At 40.0% G+C, this 19699-nt stretch overlaps 1 non-coding gene across 1 annotated transcript; it reads right to left on the minus strand.

The window, feature by feature from the left end:
• Positions 1–19069: 19069 nt before the first annotated feature.
• On the minus strand, positions 19070–19163 carry LOC113263523 (small nucleolar SNORD12/SNORD106). The gene has a single exon (XR_003319243.2). It is a non-coding gene; the product is annotated as a small nucleolar SNORD12/SNORD106 (small nucleolar RNA).
• Between the last annotated feature and the right edge of the window lie 536 nt (positions 19164–19699).

The following is a 19699-nucleotide window of genomic DNA, read 5'->3' on the forward strand; positions in this document are numbered from 1 at the left end:
TGAGAGATGTTACAGTGCAATTTAGCAAGTTTAAGTAGCACGGAGATAGGACCCGTCATTACAAAGAGCTGCACCTTTGCTGTATGAAACTGGTGGTTCTATACTTAGTGTTCAAGGGGGAGGAGACGTGCAGGAAGTGTTAGATCATAAATATTTTCTTGACATTTCTACTCATAAAACTACTTTCGCAAGGTTTTTCTGGTGCTTATTCAGCTTGATACCAACTATTGGTGAGATGTACAGGCAGTCATGAGACCCTTTAAGAATGTAGCAACCAGCGCCTATTTGATCCTTATCAGAATTAGGCGGGCAATAGGTCAGCCTTCTGCGCTAAAGGTGAACATTTTTCTGCTTCTGTGTCTGATCACCGTGGCTTCTGGGTGCTGATGACCTCCACCTTGTGTATCACCAACCAGTACTCTTTCTTGGGCCTCCAAGAGATTAAGAGAAGCCTGGACCACTTCCATTTTTTGAGGTTTCCACACATGAAAAAAATTTTTTCTTAATGCCAAACAGGGTGACAGAAGTTACTGTCATTCCTTTAACACCCCCACGCCTGTACAAATACACTCTTCACAAAATAACAAGTTTTAACAAAAATGCTCACTGCCGATGTACTGTAGTGTATCTGAAACTGTATGTCTTACCTTATTTGAAGGGGATGGGAACCCTTATGGCCATATATCCCTCAGCTCTTCACATGCTTCAGATTCTGGACATCACCACTTGTATCCATTTTAGGAACCTCAAACTCCGTGTGCTACAGGACAGTCATAATCCTCATGCTACTAAGAATGGATCCAGGAGATAGTGAGGAGCAGTTTGCTGACCCGATTTGGTCTCTTCCTCTCCAAAGATCCCATCATTCTTTCCCATTTTTCCTTTCTGCCCACCACTTTCTCTTCTATCCTCTCAGGGTCGAGTTCTCAGAACTTCAGTCTCACATACAGAAGGAAAAAAAAACAAGGAAAAAGAGTGCAGAGTTCCAGGCTAATTTAGAGCTATGCCCACTGAGAAAATTGGGATTTCCTCTTCTCAGCCCTCCCCACCTTTCTCACTCAGACATGCACCTGTGGCCCAGACTAGTAGATGAGGTCTCCAAGTGAGAGTTGTGGGGATACTTTCCATAGCAGGAGGGTGTGGGTTATGAAACATCTCTCTTCTATGTCCCAGAGAGTCATATGCCTCTGTGTGTGTGTGTGTAGGACTAAGACTGCCATTCTTAGAAAGGCCTGCTTGCAAGGTTGGCCTTCGGCTGGCATTTGGGTAAAGTTGACTGTATAAGTTCCCTACACTGATAAGACCCTGTCCCTAAACGATTAGGATGGCTCACTGTGCCTAAAATGTTTGTGCAAACAATGCGGTTAATGCTGAATTTGTTCTGAGAGTCTGGAATCTTGATATGTGCTAGTTAGAGGATGCCTCTGTGATCAGACCCCAGTAAACACTGTAGGCTTCCCCGATGAGCTTCCCTGGTAGACAGTGTGATGTGTGTTGTCACAGTTAGATGCTGGGGTGGAATTAAATGCATTCCATATGACTCCATAGGGAGAGGACTCTGGGATGCTTCTGTTTGGTCTCCTTTGGACTGCTCCATGCACCTTTTCTCTTCGCTGATTTTATTTTCTATCCTTTTGCTGTAATAAATGGTAGCTGTGAGTACAGTTATATGCTGAGTCCTGTGAGCCCTCCTAGTAAATTATTGAAACTGAGGACCCCCAACACATATATATATATAAAACTGTCAACATGTGACCATTCCTGGTCCAACAACACACCTCTTTGCTTTTCCTTCTCCACTGTTACTATTGCATTTTAAAAAAAAATCTATTTTAGAATGGTCTTAGATTTACTATAAGTTGTACAACATAGCACAGAGTTCTCATATATTACGTGCCTATTTTTCCCTATTGGTAACATCTTACTATAATACATTTGTCACAACTAAAGAATCAACTTTGGCACAGTACTATTAGCTAAACTCCATACTTTATTTGGATTTTGCTAGTTTCCCCCAATGTCCTTTTTCTCTTCCAGGATCCCATCCAGGATACCACATTACATCGCATTGTCATGTCTCCTTAGTCTCTTCTGGTCTGTGACAATTACTTAGACTTTCCTTGGTTTTGATGACATCGAGAGTTTTGAGGTAACTGCTCAGATATTTTACAAAACATCCCTCAACTGGGATTTGTCTGATGTTTTACTCATGATTAAACCGTACTTATGGGTTTTGGAAGGAAGACCACAGAGGTATAGTTCTTACACTCCCTTACAATTTTGAAGCAAATCCTAGATATATCATTTCATATGTAGACATTTCAGAATGAATCTGTAGAAGATACAGGCTATTGGAATGTTACTCAGTCATAAAAAAGAACGAGATCTTGGCATTTGTGACAACATGAATGAACCCAGAGAGTATGTATGCTAAGTGAAATAAGTCAAGCAAAGACATATACCATATGGTTTCACTTATATGTGGGATCTAAAAAACAAAACAAATGAACAAACAGAAACAGAATCATAAATACAGAGAACTGATGATTGCCAGAGGGGAAGAGGGTGGGGATCAAGAGGTACAAACTTCCAGTTATAAATAAATCATGGAGATAGGGAATATAGTCAATGACATTGTAATAACATATGATGACAGATGGTGACTGTGCTTAACATGATGAACACTGAGTAATGTATAGAATTGTCGAGTCACTATGTTGTACGCTTGAAACTAATATAACATTTTACATCAACTATGTTTCAATAAAAAAAGGACTATTTTTCTAGAAACATATCTTTGGCTGGGAAGGAACCTTCCTTTAAACAGCTGTAGTAGTACCGATTAATGATGCTGATTCTTTTAAATCAAACTGTAATATTTTCCTCGATTACCAACACTTTATCACACTTTGAGTAAAACTAGCAGGTTAAATTTTGATATGATTTATTTTAGCTGGTGTGCAGTATTCAATAAGATATTTATCAAACATACTATGGGGTATTTTCTTCTAAATATAATCAGTCCCCAACTTATAAAATATTTAATATATCCTACCTCTTATTAACAGAATAAGAAAATTTTATGCTAGCTACTGACCAAATTAGTTTTTAGCAGTACTTGATGAAATGCCTTTTTAGTCATTTGCTTTTCTCTTTAGTTACCAACCTGTGAGAAGTTTGATCATTTCTATCAAAAGTATTGGTGAGGACAGTGGGAATGATGGCAGTTTTTACCAATTTTTATATGATACTTGTTTAATTTTTCCCAAAAGCTAAATATCAGAATTATACACACACACAGTTACTGAAAAAATATTTAAAACTTTCATCATACTTGTCATTTCACAATTTATTTAAACCATACCTTACATTATATTATTATAAATTAAAAGAATGAGAAACCGCATTCAAATTTACTCTTATTTTTATAGCTGTTATAAAAATGGATACATTAATCACATTGTATCTATGTTATTTTAATATTGATTCAACTGCTTTTAATCATCACCTTTACAAATTGTATTCCATATTTTGTCTCCCAGTGGTTATTAGACTTTCTTTTTTTTAAAAAAGATTTTATTTGTTTATTTATTTATTTGATTGAGAGAGAGAGAGCGTACGAGGGAGTGAGCATAAATGGGAGGGGGGCGGAGGGAGAGGGACAAAGCAGCTGAAGCTTTCTGAGTTCCCCACCTGTGATTCTCCCTCTTTTCTCTGAACTCTGGAAACATTACATCACCTAGTTGGCACAAGCAGTGTTCTGCCTTGATTTGATTGGTTTTCTTTTCAGGTTGTTATCTTTTTTTTTTTTTTTTTAAAGATTTTTTATTTATTTATTCAACAGAGACAGAGACAACCAGCGAGAGAGGGAACACAAGCAGGGGGAGTGGGAGAGGAAGAAGCAGGCTCATAGCAGAGGAGCCTGACGTGGGGCTCGATCCCACAACACCGGGATCACGCCCTGAGCCGAAGGCAGACACTTAACCGCTGTGCCACCCAGGCGCCCCTCAGGTTGTTATCTTTTGACTTGATGCCAAACATCTTCATTGAGTGAGTAAAACTGGGAACTTGGGAAGACTTAAAATCACTTAAGAAAGAGCACATTTTCTTAAAATATTTGGTGTGCATAATGGAAAAATTTCAAATATATAAAATAGCAGAGAGAATAGAATTATGCACCCTGATGTATCCATCATCTAGTCCAATCCTGTTGGATCTAAAAGCCCACCATCTTCTTCTGATGCCAGATTATTTGGAAACAAATTTCTGACATCACATAAATTCTTTTGTAAATCTTCTAGTATGTAATGTATCTTTAAAAGACGAGCATTCTTAAAAAATACATATTTGCGATACACACACACACAACACCACTATATCACTATATCAGATGCTCTTTTTTTTTTTTTTAAGATTTTATTTATTTGACAGAGAGACAGCCAGCGAGAGAGGGAACACAAGCAGGGGGAGTGGGAGAGGAAGAAGCAGGCTCATAGCGGAGGAGCCTGATGTGGGGCTTGATCCCATAACAGCAGGATCACGCCCTGAGCCGAAGGCAGACGCTTAACCGCTGTGCCACCCAGGCGCCCCTATATCAGGTGCTCTTATGCATCAGGTCAGATCTTCCCAGGCTCACCTGTCTCTCATTCCAGTTCCACGTGGGCTCTGAGCCACTCGACTACATCTCCTGTCCCCTGTGCCTCTCAGGTTTCCCCGTTGTCAGCACTGAGGAACCGGCTCATGCCTCTCAAAAGAACCCTGGAGGACAAATGAAGTGAAGGCTCTAAGAGAATCTTTGATCAATGGAAGAGGAGAGTCAGTGGTTAAATTTTTTACCCTTAACCAATCTCCTACCAATGGCTATTTAGATTAGGTTAGGTTTTTTTTCCCTCTCTTCTTCCCCTTGTCCCTCATTAGAAACAGTAGTGCATTAAACATCTTTGTGTGTGTATTTCTTGAGGATGAATTCTTGGAAGGGCTGGCCCTAGGTGAAAGGGAATGGACATTCTATTCTACATTTTCATAAACTGCCAAGTTAATTTTCAATAAGGTTGTACCAATTTATTTTCTTACCAATGCACAGGGCATTTTCATTTTTTTATTTATTTGAGGGAGAATGTGTGCAAAAGTGGGTGGAGGGGTAGAGGGAGAGGGAGAGAGAGAATCTCAAGCAGACTCCCTGGTGAGTGGGGAACCCAAGAGATACGGGACTCAGTCCCATGACCCATGAGATTATGACCTGAGCTGAAATCATGAGCTGGATGCTTAACTGACTGAGCCACCCTTGCACCCCAAGGGCATTTTCATTTTAAGTGAAACAAGAATCTTAAGGCAAATGGATTCAGTTCTGATCTTAGAATTATAGGTTGTAGTTTTCTGATGGAGGAGGATTATTTGGTCAATAGACGCTACCTGGTGCCCCTAAAATTACAGCACTCCCCGTTCTTCGTTCCATTCATGCATTTATTCAATCATGCAACAAATATTTAATGAATACCTACTATATGCCAGTACTAAGATAGACACTAGTGATACCACAGTGAGCAGATAAAAGTCCCTGCCTGTCATGGCGCTTACATTCTAGGGAGCCAGGCACACTGGAGCATCCTGAAGACTTTGATATAATTCATTTCTTTTGCTGCTAAGCCTCAACCAGGTAAACTGTTTCTGTTACAGGTTGGGGCCCAATAATTACCCAGAGTTTCACAAAGAGAATCCATCTACTTGGCTTGAAATTGAAAAAGGAAATTTCACACCCCATTCTTCAAAGACAAAGAGATTCATACACTTCATGTGAGTTGTGGTGGGCTGTGCGAGCGTCATGGGTTAATCGTCCAACTTTATTGGCCCCAAGAGACTCGTGCTGGGCCCAGTGGACTGGTGGTTGACAGGCAGCTCAGAAATAGAGCACAAGCACAAAACACAAGCACAAAACCAAAAACAGCCCATGCTCTTTTCAGCAGTTATAGAGAGGATTGAATGACCCATGGCAGCTTTTTAGAAAGCGTTGGGTTGCACAGTATGTGGGAGGCAACAGGATGGCTGTCTGATTCCCAGTATGACTTCAACTGAAATATCCAAGGGTGTGGCCTGTATGGGATTTGTGTTATATTCTAATTAACAGGAACACAGGGCTCTAGTGCTTTGTGCTACTAGTTCCTTCTATGCTACAGCTCAGTGTATCTATTATGTTCTTCACTCACCAAAGTGTGTGAAGTATCTTGCAGTGGCAGCCGTTTCTGTAGATAGGGCCTTAGAGGGGCACCTGGGTGGCTCAGTTATTTAAGTGTCTGCCCTCAGCTCAGGCCGTGATCCTGGGATCCTGGGATTGAGCCCCGAGTAGGGCTCCCTACTCAGTGGGGAGTGCTTCTCCCTCTGCCTCTGTCCTTCCCCACTGCCCCTCACCCTGCTCGTGCTCTCTCTCTCTCTCTCTTTCAAATAAATAAAATCTTAAGAATAAAAGGTAGGGCCTTAGAAACTTACCTAAAGATGGAGGCAGGATACAAGTACAAAGTGCAGAAATATGCCAGTATACTGTAATACGTAAAGTATAAAGTGATACGAAAGAGGAAGGTAGAAATGGAGGATTCTAATTAGTGTGTTTTCTGTAAAATGAGATAATCGTTGATTCCTTATTTTATAGTAAATTATGATTTTAACAACTGCAGGTAATACACATTCACAGAAGAGCAGAGACACAGATAAACGAAAAGATAATAAAAACCATCTCAAGTATCACACAGAAATATTACTTGTGAACATTTTCATGATGTACCTCCTTCCATGTGAAACACGCTATTATATAAGCTGGGTTTTTTTTTTTCCTTTTACAACTCAACAGTATATAATGAACATCTTTTCAGTTGGTAAATATATTTCAGTATTATTTTAATGGCTGTCTAGATTACTATGAAGTCCATCCATGTAGTATATTTTTACATATTTAATTTAAATCTTTATTTATTTACATATTTTTTAAGATTTTATTTATTTATTTGAGAGAGAGAGCACGCGAGCATGAGTGGGGGGAGGGGCAGAAGAGAGGGAGAAGCAGATTCCCTGCTGAGCAGGGAGCCTGACAGGGAGTTCGATCCCAGGACCCTGAGATCATCACCTGAGCGGAAGGCAGATGCTTAACCGAGTGAGCATGCAGGCACCACAATTTAAATATTTAGATAATTTTTTGACGAAGAATTAATGAGTCAAAGGGGAAAACATTTTAATGCTCTCGATATATGTGACCACGCTGACCTCCAGAAAACTTGTGCGCTCTGTACAGCATTATAGTAGTACCACTGCAGTTTTCTTCTTCCTTGCCAATTAAAGATGGAAAAATAAGACCACAGTCAGTTTTTACATATATCCTGATCATTTCCTAAGGCACCTTACCAGCTTGCAACAAATATAGTTCAGTGTGTCCACTAAATCTGGATCTCTGTTCAACTGGGGCTTATACAAGGGTACTCTGTCCTGCTGCATTTCACTGGGAGGGTGCTCACTCTGAGACTGCATCTCCCTCATTGTGTGAATCCTCAGAAAGGGTCTCCAAGACAGAGATTGTGTGCAGTAGATTTTGGGGGGCATGCTGTTGGGATCAAGACCCAGTAGAGATAAGGAAAGCACAACTGGGTAGTAGGAGAATTTGAACTGTGATGTGGTTGCAACAAAGACCTCAGCCGGTCCCACAGGGAGCTCTATTGAGAGGATCATGTAGAGCACTTGCTTACTCTCAAATAAATAAACAAATCTTTAAAAAGCTATGGTAGTTTTATGGACACTGAGGTGGAGGGTAGGATGAGGGGAAAGGATTGAGCTGGTGTGGGAAAAAGTGTCTTCAAGGTTCCCCCTCCTCTCTTCCTTTTTTTTTTTTAATTTTTATTTAAATTCTACGGAGTTAACATACAGTGCAGTATTGGTTTCAGGAGTAGAATTCAGTGGTTCATCACTGACATACAACACCCAGTGCTCATGATAACAAGTGCCCTCCTTAATTCCCATCACCCATCACCCATCTAGCCCATCCCCCACACACCTCCCTCCATCAACCCTCAGTTTGTTCTCTATTGTTAAGAGTCTCTTGTGGTTTTCTTTCTCTCTCTCTCTCTCTCTCTCTCTCTTTCCACCCTCCCATATGTTCACCTGTTTTGTTTCTTAAATTCCACATATGAGTGAAATCATATGGTATTTGTCTTTCTCTGACTTATTTCTCTTAGCATAATACACTCTAACTCCATCCACGTCATTGCAAGTGGCAAGATTTCATTCTTTTTGATGACTGAGTAATATTCTATTGTATCTATATACCACATCCTCTTTATCCATTTATCAGTCAGTGGACATTTGGGCTCTTTCCATAGTTTGGCTATTGTTGATAATGCTGCTATAGATATTGGGATGCATGTACCCCTTCGAATCTGTATTTTTGTATCCTTTGGGTAAATACTTAGTGGTGCAATTGCTGGGTCATAGGGTAATTCTATTTTTAATTTTTTGAGGAACCCCCATACTGTTTTCCAGAGTGGCTACATCAGTTTGCATTCCCATCAACAGTGCAAGAGGGTTCCCTTTTCTCGGCATCCTTGCCAACACCTGTTGTTTCTTGTGTTGTTAATTTTTGCCATTCTGACAAGTGTGAGGTGGTAACTCATCATGATTTAGATTTGTATTTCCCTGATGATTAATGATGTTGAGCATCTTTTCATGTGTCTGTTAGCCAACTGGATGTCTTCTTTGCAAAAAGTGTCTATTAATAGTTTCTGCCCATTTCTTAACTGGATTATTTGTTGAATTTGATAAGTTCTGTATAGATTTTGGATACTAACCCCTTATTGGATATGTTGTTTGCAAATATCTTCTCCCATTCTGGAGGCTGCCTTTTAATTTTGTTATTTCCTTCACTGTGCAGAAACTCTTTATCTTGATGAAGCCCCAATAGTTCATTTTGCTTTTGTTTCCCTTGCCTCCAGAGACAATGTATAGTAAGAAGTTGCTACAGCTGAGGCTGCCTGTGTTCTCCTCTAGGATTTTGATGGTTTCCTGTCTCACATTTAGGTCTTTCATCCATTTTGAATTTATTTTTGTATATGGTATAAGAAAGTGGCCCAGTTTCATTCTTCTGCATGTTGCTGACCAGTTTTCCCAACACCATTTGTTGAAGAGACTGTCTTTCTTCCATTGGATCTTCTTGCCTGCTTTGTTGAAGATTAGTTGACTGTATAGTTGTGGGTCCATTTCTGGGTTCTCTGTTCTGTTCCATTGATCTATGTGTCTGTGTTTGTGCCAGTACCATACTGTCTTGATGACTAGAGGTTTGTAATAGAGCTTGAAGTTCAGAATTGTGATGCCTCCAGCTTTGCTTTTCTTTTTCAGGATTGCTTTGGTTATTTGGGGTCTTTTATGGTTCCATACAGAATTTAGGAGTGTTTGTTCTAGCTCTGTGAGAAATGCTGGTGGTATTTTGATAAGGATTGCATTAAATGTATAGATTACTTTGGGTAGTATAGACATTTTAATAAAGTTTGTTCTTCCAATCCACGAGCATGGAATGTTTTTCCATTTCTTTGTGTGCTCTTCAATTTCTTTCATAAGTGTTCTGTAGTTTTCAGAGTACAGATCTTTTACCTCTTTAGTTAGACTTATTCCTAGGTATCTTATGGTTTTTGGTGTAATTGTAAATGGGATCAATTCCTTGATTTTTCTGCTGCTTTGTTGTTGGTGTATAGAAATGCAACAGATTTCTGTATGTTGATTTTATATCCTGACACTTTGCTGAATTCATGTATTCTAGCAATTTTTTGGTGGAGTCCTTCGGGTTTTCTATATAGAGGATCATGTTGTCAGCAAATAGTGAAAGTTTGACTTCTTCCTTGCTAATTTGGATGCCTTTTATTTCTTTTTGTTTTCTGATTGTTGAGGCTAAGACTTCCAGTACTATGTTAAATGGTAATGGTGAGAATGGACATCCCTGTCTTGTTCCTGACCGTAGAGGAAAAGCACTCAGTTTTTCCCCACTGAGGATGGTATTAGCTGTGGGTCTTTCATATATGGCTTTTATGGTGTTGAGGTATGTTCCGTCTATACCTACTTTGTTGAGGGTTTTTATCAAGAATGGATGCTGTATTTTGTTAAATGCTTTTTCTGCATCTATTGAGAGGATCATATGGTTCTTACCCTTTCTTTTATTAACGTCGTATATCATGTTGATTGATTTTGAATATTGAACTAACCCTGTAGCCCAGGAATAAATCTCACTTGATTGTGGTGAATAATTCTTTTTTTGAAAAAAGATTTTATTTATTTATTTGACAGAGAAAGAACACAAGTGGGAGGGGTCGTGGCAGGCAGAGGGAGAGGGAGAAGCATGCCCCAACTGCTGAGCAGAGAGCCTGAGGCGGGGCTCAATCCCAGGATCCTGGGATCATGACCTGAGCCAAAGGTAGACACTTAACCGAATGAGCCACCCAGGTGCCCCAATACTTTTTTTTTTTTTTTTAAAGATTTATGTACTTATTTTAGTGAGAGAGGGAAAGAGAGAGAGTGAGCACACCAGTGCGGGGAGGAGCAGAAGGAGAGGGAGAAAGAGAATCTCAAGCTGACTCCATGCTGAGCTCAGAGCCCAACATGGGGCTGGATCCCATGAACCCAAGACCATGACCTGAGCTGAAATCAGGAGTTGGATGCTCAACTGACTGAGTCACCCAGGCGACCTGGTGAATAATTATTTTAATGTACTGTTGGATTGAATTTGCTAGTATCTTGTTGAGAATTTTTGCATTCATGTCCATCAGGGTTGTTGGCTTGTAATTCTCCTTTTTAGTGGGGTCTTTGTCTGGTTTTGGAATCAAGGTAATGCCTCATAGAAAGAGTTTGGAAGTTTTCCTTCCATTTCTATATTTTGAGACAGTTGGAGAAGGGGTGCCTGGGTGGATCAGTCGGTTAAGTGTCTGCCTTTGGCTCAGGTCATGATCCCAGAGTCCTGAGATCAAGCCCCAAATCAGGCTCCTTGCTCATCAGGGGAGTCTGCTTCTCCGTCTCCGTCTCCCTCTGCCCCTGCCCCTGCTCCTGTGCTCCCTCTCTTTCTCACTCTCTCTCTTCTCAAATAAATAAAATCTTAAAAAAAAAAGAAAAAAAAGAAACAATTGGAGAAGAATAGGTTATTAACTCTTCTTTAAATGTCTGGTAGAATTCCTCTGGGAAGCCATCTAGCCCTGGACTTTTGTTTATTGGGAGATTTTTGATTATTGATTCAATTTCTTGGCTGGTTATGGGTCTGTTCAAATGTCCTCTTTCTTCCTGTTCAGCTTTGGTAGTTTGTATGTTTCTAGGAATTTGTCCATTTCTTTCAGATTGCCCAGTTTGTTGGCATATAATTTTTCATAATATTCTCTTATAATTGTTTGTTCAGTGGTGTTGGTTGTCATCTCTCCTCTTTCATTCTTGATTTTATTTATTTGGGTCTTTTTCCTTTTCAATAAATTTGGCTAGGGGTTTATCAATTTTATTAATTCTTTAAAAGAACCAGCTCTTAGTTTCATTTATTTGTTCTACTGTTTTTTTGTGCATTGTTTCTATATCATTTATTTCTGCTCTAATCTTTATTATTTTCCTTCTGCTGGCTTTAGGCTTTATTTGCTGTTAGTTTTCTAGCTCCTTTAGGTGTAGGGTTAGGTTATGTATTTGAGTTTTCTAGCTTCTTGAGGTATTGTATTGCAATATACTTTCCTCTTAGGACTGCCCTTGCTGCATCCCAAAGGATTTGGACTGTTATGTTTTCATTTTCATTTGCTTCCGTGTATTTTTAATTTCTTTTTTATTTTACTTGTTAACCTATTTATTCTTTAGTAGGATATTCTTTAAACTCCGTGTATTTGTGGTCTTTCCAAATTTTCTCTTGTGGTTGACTTCAAGTTTCATAGCATTGGGGTCTGAAAATATGCAGAGTATGATCTCAATCTTTTTGTACTTGTCGAGGGCCGATTTGTGACTTAGTATGTGATGTATTCTGGAGAATGGTCCATGTGCACTCAAAGAGAATGTGTATTCTGCTGTTTTAGGATAAAATGTTCTGAATATATCCGTTAAGTCCATCTGGTGCTATGTGTCATTCAAAGTCATTGTTTCCTTGTTGATCTTGTTGATTTTCTGCTTAGCAATCTGTTCATTGCTGTGAGTGGGATGTTAAAAGTCCCGTACTATTATTGTATTATTATCAATGTTTCTTTATGTTTATTATTAATTGATTTATATATTTATATATTTGGTGCTCCTAAGTTGGGGGCATAAATATTTACAATTGTTAGATCTTGATAGATAGACCCCTTGATTATGATACAATGTAACTCTTGTTACAGTCTTGTTTAAAATTTAGTTTGTCTGATATAAGTATGGCTACTCCAGCTTTCTTTTGATATCCATTAGCATGATAGATGGTTCTCCACCCCCTCACTTTCAATCTGCAGTTGTCTTTAGGTCTAAAAGGAGTCTCTTGTAGGCAGCATGTAGCTGGGTCTTTTCTTTTTTTTAATCCATTCTGACACCCTGTGTCTTTTGATTGGAGTATTTAGTCCATTTACATTCAGAGTGATTATTGATAGATTTGAATTTAGTGCCATTGTGTTACCTGTAAAGTTGGTGTTTCTGGTGCTGTTCTCTGGTCCTTTCTAGTCTTTGTTGCTTTTGGTCTTTTTCCCCCCCAAAGAGTCCCCTTTAATTCCTTTACTTTTTGTCTGGGAAACTCCTTATGTTTCCCATTCTGAATGACAGCCTTGATGGATAAAGTATTCTTGGCTGCCTATTTTCCCCATTCAGCAGTTTGAATATATCCTGCCACTTTCTTCTGGACTGCCACGTTTCTCTGGACAGATCTGCTGTGAACCTGATCTATCTTCCCTTGTAGGCTAAGGACTTTTTTTCCCTTGCTGATTTCAGGATTCTTTTCTTGTCTGTGTATTTTGTGAAATTGATGATGATATGCCTTGGTGATGGCTGGCTTTTGTTGAATTTAATGGGAGTTCTCATGCTTCTTGGATTTTGAGGTATGTTTCCTTCCCCAGATTAGGGGAGTTTTTAGCTATAATTTGTTCAACTAAACCTTCTTCCCCTTTATCTCTCTCCTCATCTTCTGGGACTCTTATGATATGCATGTTATTTCATTTTAAGGAGTTGCTGAGTTCCCTAAGTCCATTTTCATGATCCAATACCTTTCTTTCCCTCTTCTTTTCAGCTTCATTATTTTCCATAATTGTATCTTTTTTTAAAGATTTTATTTATTTATTTGAGAGAGAGAGAGAGAATGAGAGAGAGAGAATGAGAGAGAGAGAGAGGTCATGAGCAGGGGGAGCAGGTAGAGGGAGAAGCAGACTCCCCCCCGAGCAGGGAGCCCAATGCAGGACTCGATCCCAGGACCCTGGGATCATGACCTGAGCCAAAGGCAGACAGTTAACCCACTGAGCCACCCAAGTGCCCCATAATTGTATCTTCTATATCATTGATTCATTCCTCTGCTTTGTCTGTCCTCATTCTTATGGCATCCATTAGGTTTGCATCTCAGTTGTAGCATTTTTAATTTCACCCTGGCTAGATTTTAGTTCTTTTATCTCTGCATTTAGGGATTCTCTAGTGTCTTCTATGTTTTTTTCAAGCCCAGCTAGTATGTTTATAATTGTTGTTTAAAATTCTAGTTCAGACATCTTACTTATATCTGTATTGATTAAATCCCTGACCGTTACTTCTTCCTGTTCTTTCTTTTGGGGGTGAATGCCTCTGTCTTGTCATTTTGTCCTGGGGGGAAAAGGAGAAGCTAAGGCCTAGGTGTGTTTGGTCTGCTTGTTAAAAGAAGCTAGATCCAGGGTGCCCAGGTGGCTCAGTCAGGTAAGTGTCTGCCTTCAGCTCAGGTCATGATCCAAGGGTCCTGGGATCGAGCCCTGTGTTAGGCTCCCTGCTCAGTGGAGATCCCCCTTCCCCCTCCCTCTCTCTCTGCTGCTCCCCCTGCTTGTGCTCTCTCTCTGTCAAATACATAAATAAAATCTTTAAAAAAAATAAAAGAAGGTAGATCCAAAAATAAAGTAAAATAAAATAAAATAAAATAAAATAAAATAAAATAAAATAAAATGGAAGCTAGATCCTATTTCCCCTATAGCTGAAGCTATACAGCACTCTATGATCAGTAGACTTGGTGCATGCGAGGGGTTTGTGCTGATTCTCAGGCAACCTTGTCCTAGTGGAGTTGCTCCTGGAGGGTGCATCCCCCTCCTCTCCTCTTTAAGGAGGTCTCAGCAGACCTATAGAACACTTCTGCCCAAGGCTTCATATAGAAAAACCTAAGAATGAAGGTTATGATTATAAATATGTGAAGAGTGTGACCTGCCAAAGGGGTCTGAATCCTTGACTGCATCTCCCTTCAGAGATTGTGATGCATTGGCCATGCACCAGTCTGGTGTGGGGAGGGCACATTTCCCATATCAGGTGTGCCAGGTAAGGCCTTTGTCATCCCGTGTGGCCAGGCCTGAAAAATCACACACAGCACAACAGGCCGCTCCCCAGAAGACCAGCACAAACCCCTTGCATGCACCAAGTCTACTGATCATAAAGTGCTATAAAGCTTCAGCTATAGGGGAAATAAGATCTAGCTTCCATTTTATTTTTATTTTATTGTATTTATTTTTCCCCTATCAGGCATGCCAGGTAAGGCCTTTATAATCACCTGTGGCTAGGCCTGAAAAATCACACATAGATTTTTAACCAGGACCTAGACTCCTCAGATAGTAGACCCCATGGTATTGTGCCTACTGTTTTGCTATAAAGTAGGACTCTTAGTATGAGTTGTAGTGTGGGATTCCATGTTGGTAATCAAAATTTGTAAGCTGCTGGATACTGTTAGTAGATGAGGCTTTGTGGAAAGGAAAGAAAAACCTATACATTAAGTACGTGTTGAGTCAAGTCAAGGGGAATTGCTGCCCTTTCTAGGGTGGAAGGGTCCAGTGTAATCAACTTGCTAAAAAATGAAGGGTTGGTTTTCTCAAGAGATGGTGTCATACTGGGGCTCAGCACTGATTTCTGTCACTAACAGATAGGACATTTAGCAGTGAGAATAATTAGATGAGCTTTGGTGTGTGGAAACTCATACTGGGTCCATATCCACTATCTCTGCCACTGGGCTACTCTTTTAAGAGCCTATTGTGCCAGCCTTGCAGTGGCTGATGACAGAGGCTGGCTGACATCAACTGGCCCAGTCACTCTGTCTGCGTGCCTTCTCCATGGTATTATTCTCTGGTGGGCATTAACATGTGATACGAAGATCTTTACATTTGTGCATATCTCTTTTTTATATATAAGCCTCCTTATTCCCAATTTCCAATCTTTCTCTTTCCCAACCTCTGACTAATCAGCGTAGCCATTTCATTTGCCCACAAGTGAATGTATAGTCTTACCTAGGGCCACTTCTCTTTTTATACAAAACAGATAGCCAGAGGCACTGTCCACTGGGAGAATTTCTTTTTTTTTTTTTTTAAGATTTTATTTATTTATTTGACAGAGAGAGAGACAGCCAGTGAGAGAGGGAACACAAGCAGGGGGAGTGGGAGAGGAAGAAGCAGGCTCCCAGCAGAGGAGCCTGATGCGGGGCTCGATTTCAGAAAGCGGGGCTCGATTTCAGAACGCCGGGATCACGCCCTGAGCTGAAGGCAGATGCTTAACGACTGAGCCACCCAGGCGCCCCCCACTGGGAGGATTTCAAATCTTCCAAGTCCACCCTTGAGGTGTAGTAGTGTACATCAGCAGTTACTTGCCAAGTCAGCCCAACCACAAACCAAATATGGCCCTTTCCTCCTCTGCCAACTGGTCTTAAGAATCTCCTTTCCCCCTCTACCCCATACAAGGCCATAAGTTTGAGCTGAGGAGCAATGAAGCACCAGTAGTAATGACAAGGGACCCTGAGAGTCCTGATTATCTAACTTACTTAGGCCTTTTACTATTCATGCCCAGTCCCAGATATACAAACCACTATCTTATGATGGATTGCTTTTGACCCTTATAATTTGGTGGATCTGATAGAACCCAGCACATAACGGGAAGGTCTGGCCACATGGTCACTTGATGTCCTATAGTCAGGTGCTCTATCTCCACCAGACCCCGTAGCAAGCCAGGGGCTATTTACTGAATGGTGTATAGTTTTCTGCTGTAGTTGGCATAGCATTGCTCCAGAAGCTATGGGGACTATGTTGTGATTCTCCTCCTGAGGCCGCCTATAAACTCCACATGGTACCTATTCCACTACTGATACAATTAGAACCATAGGTTCTGCTTCTTGAACTGCAGCCTGGACCTGGTGTAGAGCCGTCTCCTGCTCTAGGCACTACTCACACCTGATAGCATTCCATGTAGATGGGTCAGAGCAGTATTCCAGAGCTCTTAGTTCCATGTATTCTAGACTTGGAAAGCAAAAATAAACTAGGATATTATTATTACACTTTTTAAATGTCTTATGTCTTATGAAAAGTGGGGCAACCATAAAAATGTTATGGAGGAAATCTCTTTAATCCAGTCATGAATGCAGCACCATGCTTTCTGCAAGTACTGCTGTAGAAACTGTCAGGGAGAAAGGAAGGAATCCCAGTGAACAGATCTTTTAGGATGCTCTTCAATGATAGGTTTCTTTAAAAACATTCAATAAATGATTTTCTTTCCTATCACCTTAAAATAAAAATGAAAAAACCCCAAAAAACCAGAACCGTATTTCAAATGATAAAGTTGCATACATGTTTTCAAAATCTATTTTGTATATATGTTTAGCCTCACCATGTCTGCTTGCCTTGTTGAATATTCTGGGGATGGCAAAAAGAAAACAAAAGAATTTTGGAATTAGAATTTTAATACTTCTGGAAAATTCAGAACCTGGAAATTCCTGATTCTGAAGGAAATATTAAGTTAGATATGTGGAGGCTATGACTAATAACCAGTTAGAGCAGCAGTAAAGCTGTGTGTGCATGTCAGTGGTTTTCCTGCAAATTGGAAATGTTAGCTATCCCAAACTGGATCCAGTGACAACCCAGATGCAGGAGTGTGTTACTTCATAAAGCATGTTTTGAGTTACTTGTTTAAAGACCACTCATACAGAGATACGTCTGCCTGCATATGTTACAAAGCAGAGTACAGGCATACCCTCTTTTACTGCACTTTGCTTTATTGTGCTTCACACATACTACATGTTTTACAAATTGAAGGTCTGTGGCGCTCCTGGGTTAAACAAGTCTATTGGCACCATTTTCCCAACAGCATTTGCTTACTTCATGTCTCTGTCACATTTTGGTAATTCCAACAATATTTCAAACATTTTCATTATTATTATATTTGTTATGGTGATCTGTGATCAGTGATCTTTGAAGTTACTATTGTAATTGGTTTGGGGCACCACAAGACCATGCCCATATGATGGCGAATTTAATCAATAAATGTGTCTGTTCTGACTTTTCCATCTACCAGCCATTCTCTCATCTCTTTCTCTCTCCTCAAACCTCCCTATTCCTTGAGACACAACAATATTGAAATTGGCCAATTAATAACTCTACAATGGCTTTTAAATATTCAAGTGAAAGGAAGAGTCACATGTCTTTCACTTTATTTTTTTTTAAAGATTTACCTACCCATTTTAGAGTGAAAGAGTGGGGGATGAGCAGAAGGAGAAAGAGTTTCAAGCAGACTCTGTGCTGAGCGTACAGTCCGATGTGGGGCTCAATCCCATGACCTTAGGTCATGACCTGAGCCGAAATCAAGTACTGGATGCTTAACTGACTGAGCCACCCAGGTGCCCCACATGTCTCTCACTTTAAAGCAAACACTAGAAATGATTAAGCTTAGTGAGGAAGGCATGCTGAAAGCTGAGACAGACTGAAAGCTAGGCCTCTTGTGCCAAACAGCTAGTCAAGTTATAAATGTGAAGGAAAAGTTCTTGAAGGAGATTAAAAGTGCTACTCCAGTGAATACCTAAGTGATAAGAAAGTGGAACAGCCTTATTGCTGATATGGGTAAAGTTTTAGTGGTCTCAGTAGATCAAAGCAACCACAACATTTCCTTAACCAAAGCTTAAACCAGGGCAAGGCGCTAGCTCACTTCAATTCTGACAGAGGTAAGGAAGCTTCAAAAGAGAAGTTGGAAGCTAGCAGAGGTTGGTGTTATGAGGTGTAAGGCAAGAAGCCATCTCTTTAACATAACAGTGCAAGGTGAAGCAGCAAGTGCTGAGGTAGAAGCTGCAATGAGGAACATCAAAGCTAAGGAACTACTGAAGTTGATGACACTAAACAGATTTCCAATGTAGACAAAGCAGCCTTCTGTTGAAAGAAGAGGCCTCTAGGACTTTCATAGCTAGAGAGAAGTCAATGCCTGGCTCCAAAGCTTCAAAGGACAGGCTGACTTTCTTGTTAGGGGCTAATGCAGCTGGTGACTTGACGTGAAAGCCAGTGCTCATTACCATTCTGAACATCCTAGAGCCCTTACAACTTATGCTCAACCTACTCTGTCTGTAGTCTATAAACAACAAAGCCTGGAAGAGAGTACATCTATTGACAATATGGCTTACTATTTTAAGCCCACTGTTCAGACCAACCGCTCAGAATAAAAGATTCCTATAAAAAGATTACTGCTTATTTACAATGCTGCTTGTCACCCAAGAGCTCTGATGGAGATGTGCAATGAGATGAATGTTTTCATGCCTGCTAACACAACATCCCATCCATAGCCCATGGATCAAGGAGTAATTTTGACTTTCAAGTCTTATTATTTAAGAAATACCTTTCATAAGGCTACAGCTGCCATAGATGGTGATTTCCCTAATGGGACTGGGCAAAGACAATTGAAAACCTTCTAAAAAGGATTCACCATTCCAGATGCCATTAGGACATTCATGATTCATGGGAATGGGTCAAAATATCATCACAAACAAAAGTTTGGAAGAAGTTTATTCCAACCCTCATGGATGACTTGAGAAGTTCAAACTTCACTGGAGGAAATAGCGAGAATTAGAATTAGAAGTGGAACCCAAAGGTGGCTGAATTGTCATTCTTCTTTTTTTTCCCTTTCCAACGCATCAGATAAAACACTAGCTAATGATTCAGCTAGATCAACGGGGTTAATCTGATGGGAAAAAATGTTATGTTATCAGCTGCATTATTGCTTCTACCTTACAATAAAAATTTAATGGATGAGGAGTTCCTTCTTATGGATGAGCAAAGAAAGTGGTTTCTTGAGATGGAATCTATGCCTGGTGAAGATGCTGTGAAGGTTGTTGAAATGACAACAAGGAATTTAGAATATTACATTAATTTAGTTGATAACGCAGTGGCAGGGTTTGAGAGGATTGACTCCAATTTTGAAAGAGGTTCGATTGTAGGTAAAATGCTATCAAGCAGTGTCACATGCTACAGAGAAATTGTTCATGAAGGAGTCAATTGATGCAGCAAGCTTCACTGTGGTTTTATTTTAGGAAACTGCCACAGCCACCCCAACCTTTAGCAACCACCACTGTGATCAGTCAGCAGCTGTCAACATTGAGACAAGACCCTCTACCAACAAAAAGATTATGACTGGCTGAAGATAATTAGCATTCTTTAGCAACAAAGTACTTTTATTTATTTTTTATTTTTTTAAAAGATTTATTTATTTATTTTAAAGAGAGAGAGAGAGTGTGTGTGGGGAAGGGCAAAGGGAG

Source organism: Ursus arctos, unplaced genomic scaffold (genome assembly GCF_023065955.2).
Source record: "Ursus arctos isolate Adak ecotype North America unplaced genomic scaffold, UrsArc2.0 scaffold_1, whole genome shotgun sequence".
Lineage (NCBI taxonomy): Eukaryota > Metazoa > Chordata > Mammalia > Carnivora > Ursidae > Ursus > Ursus arctos.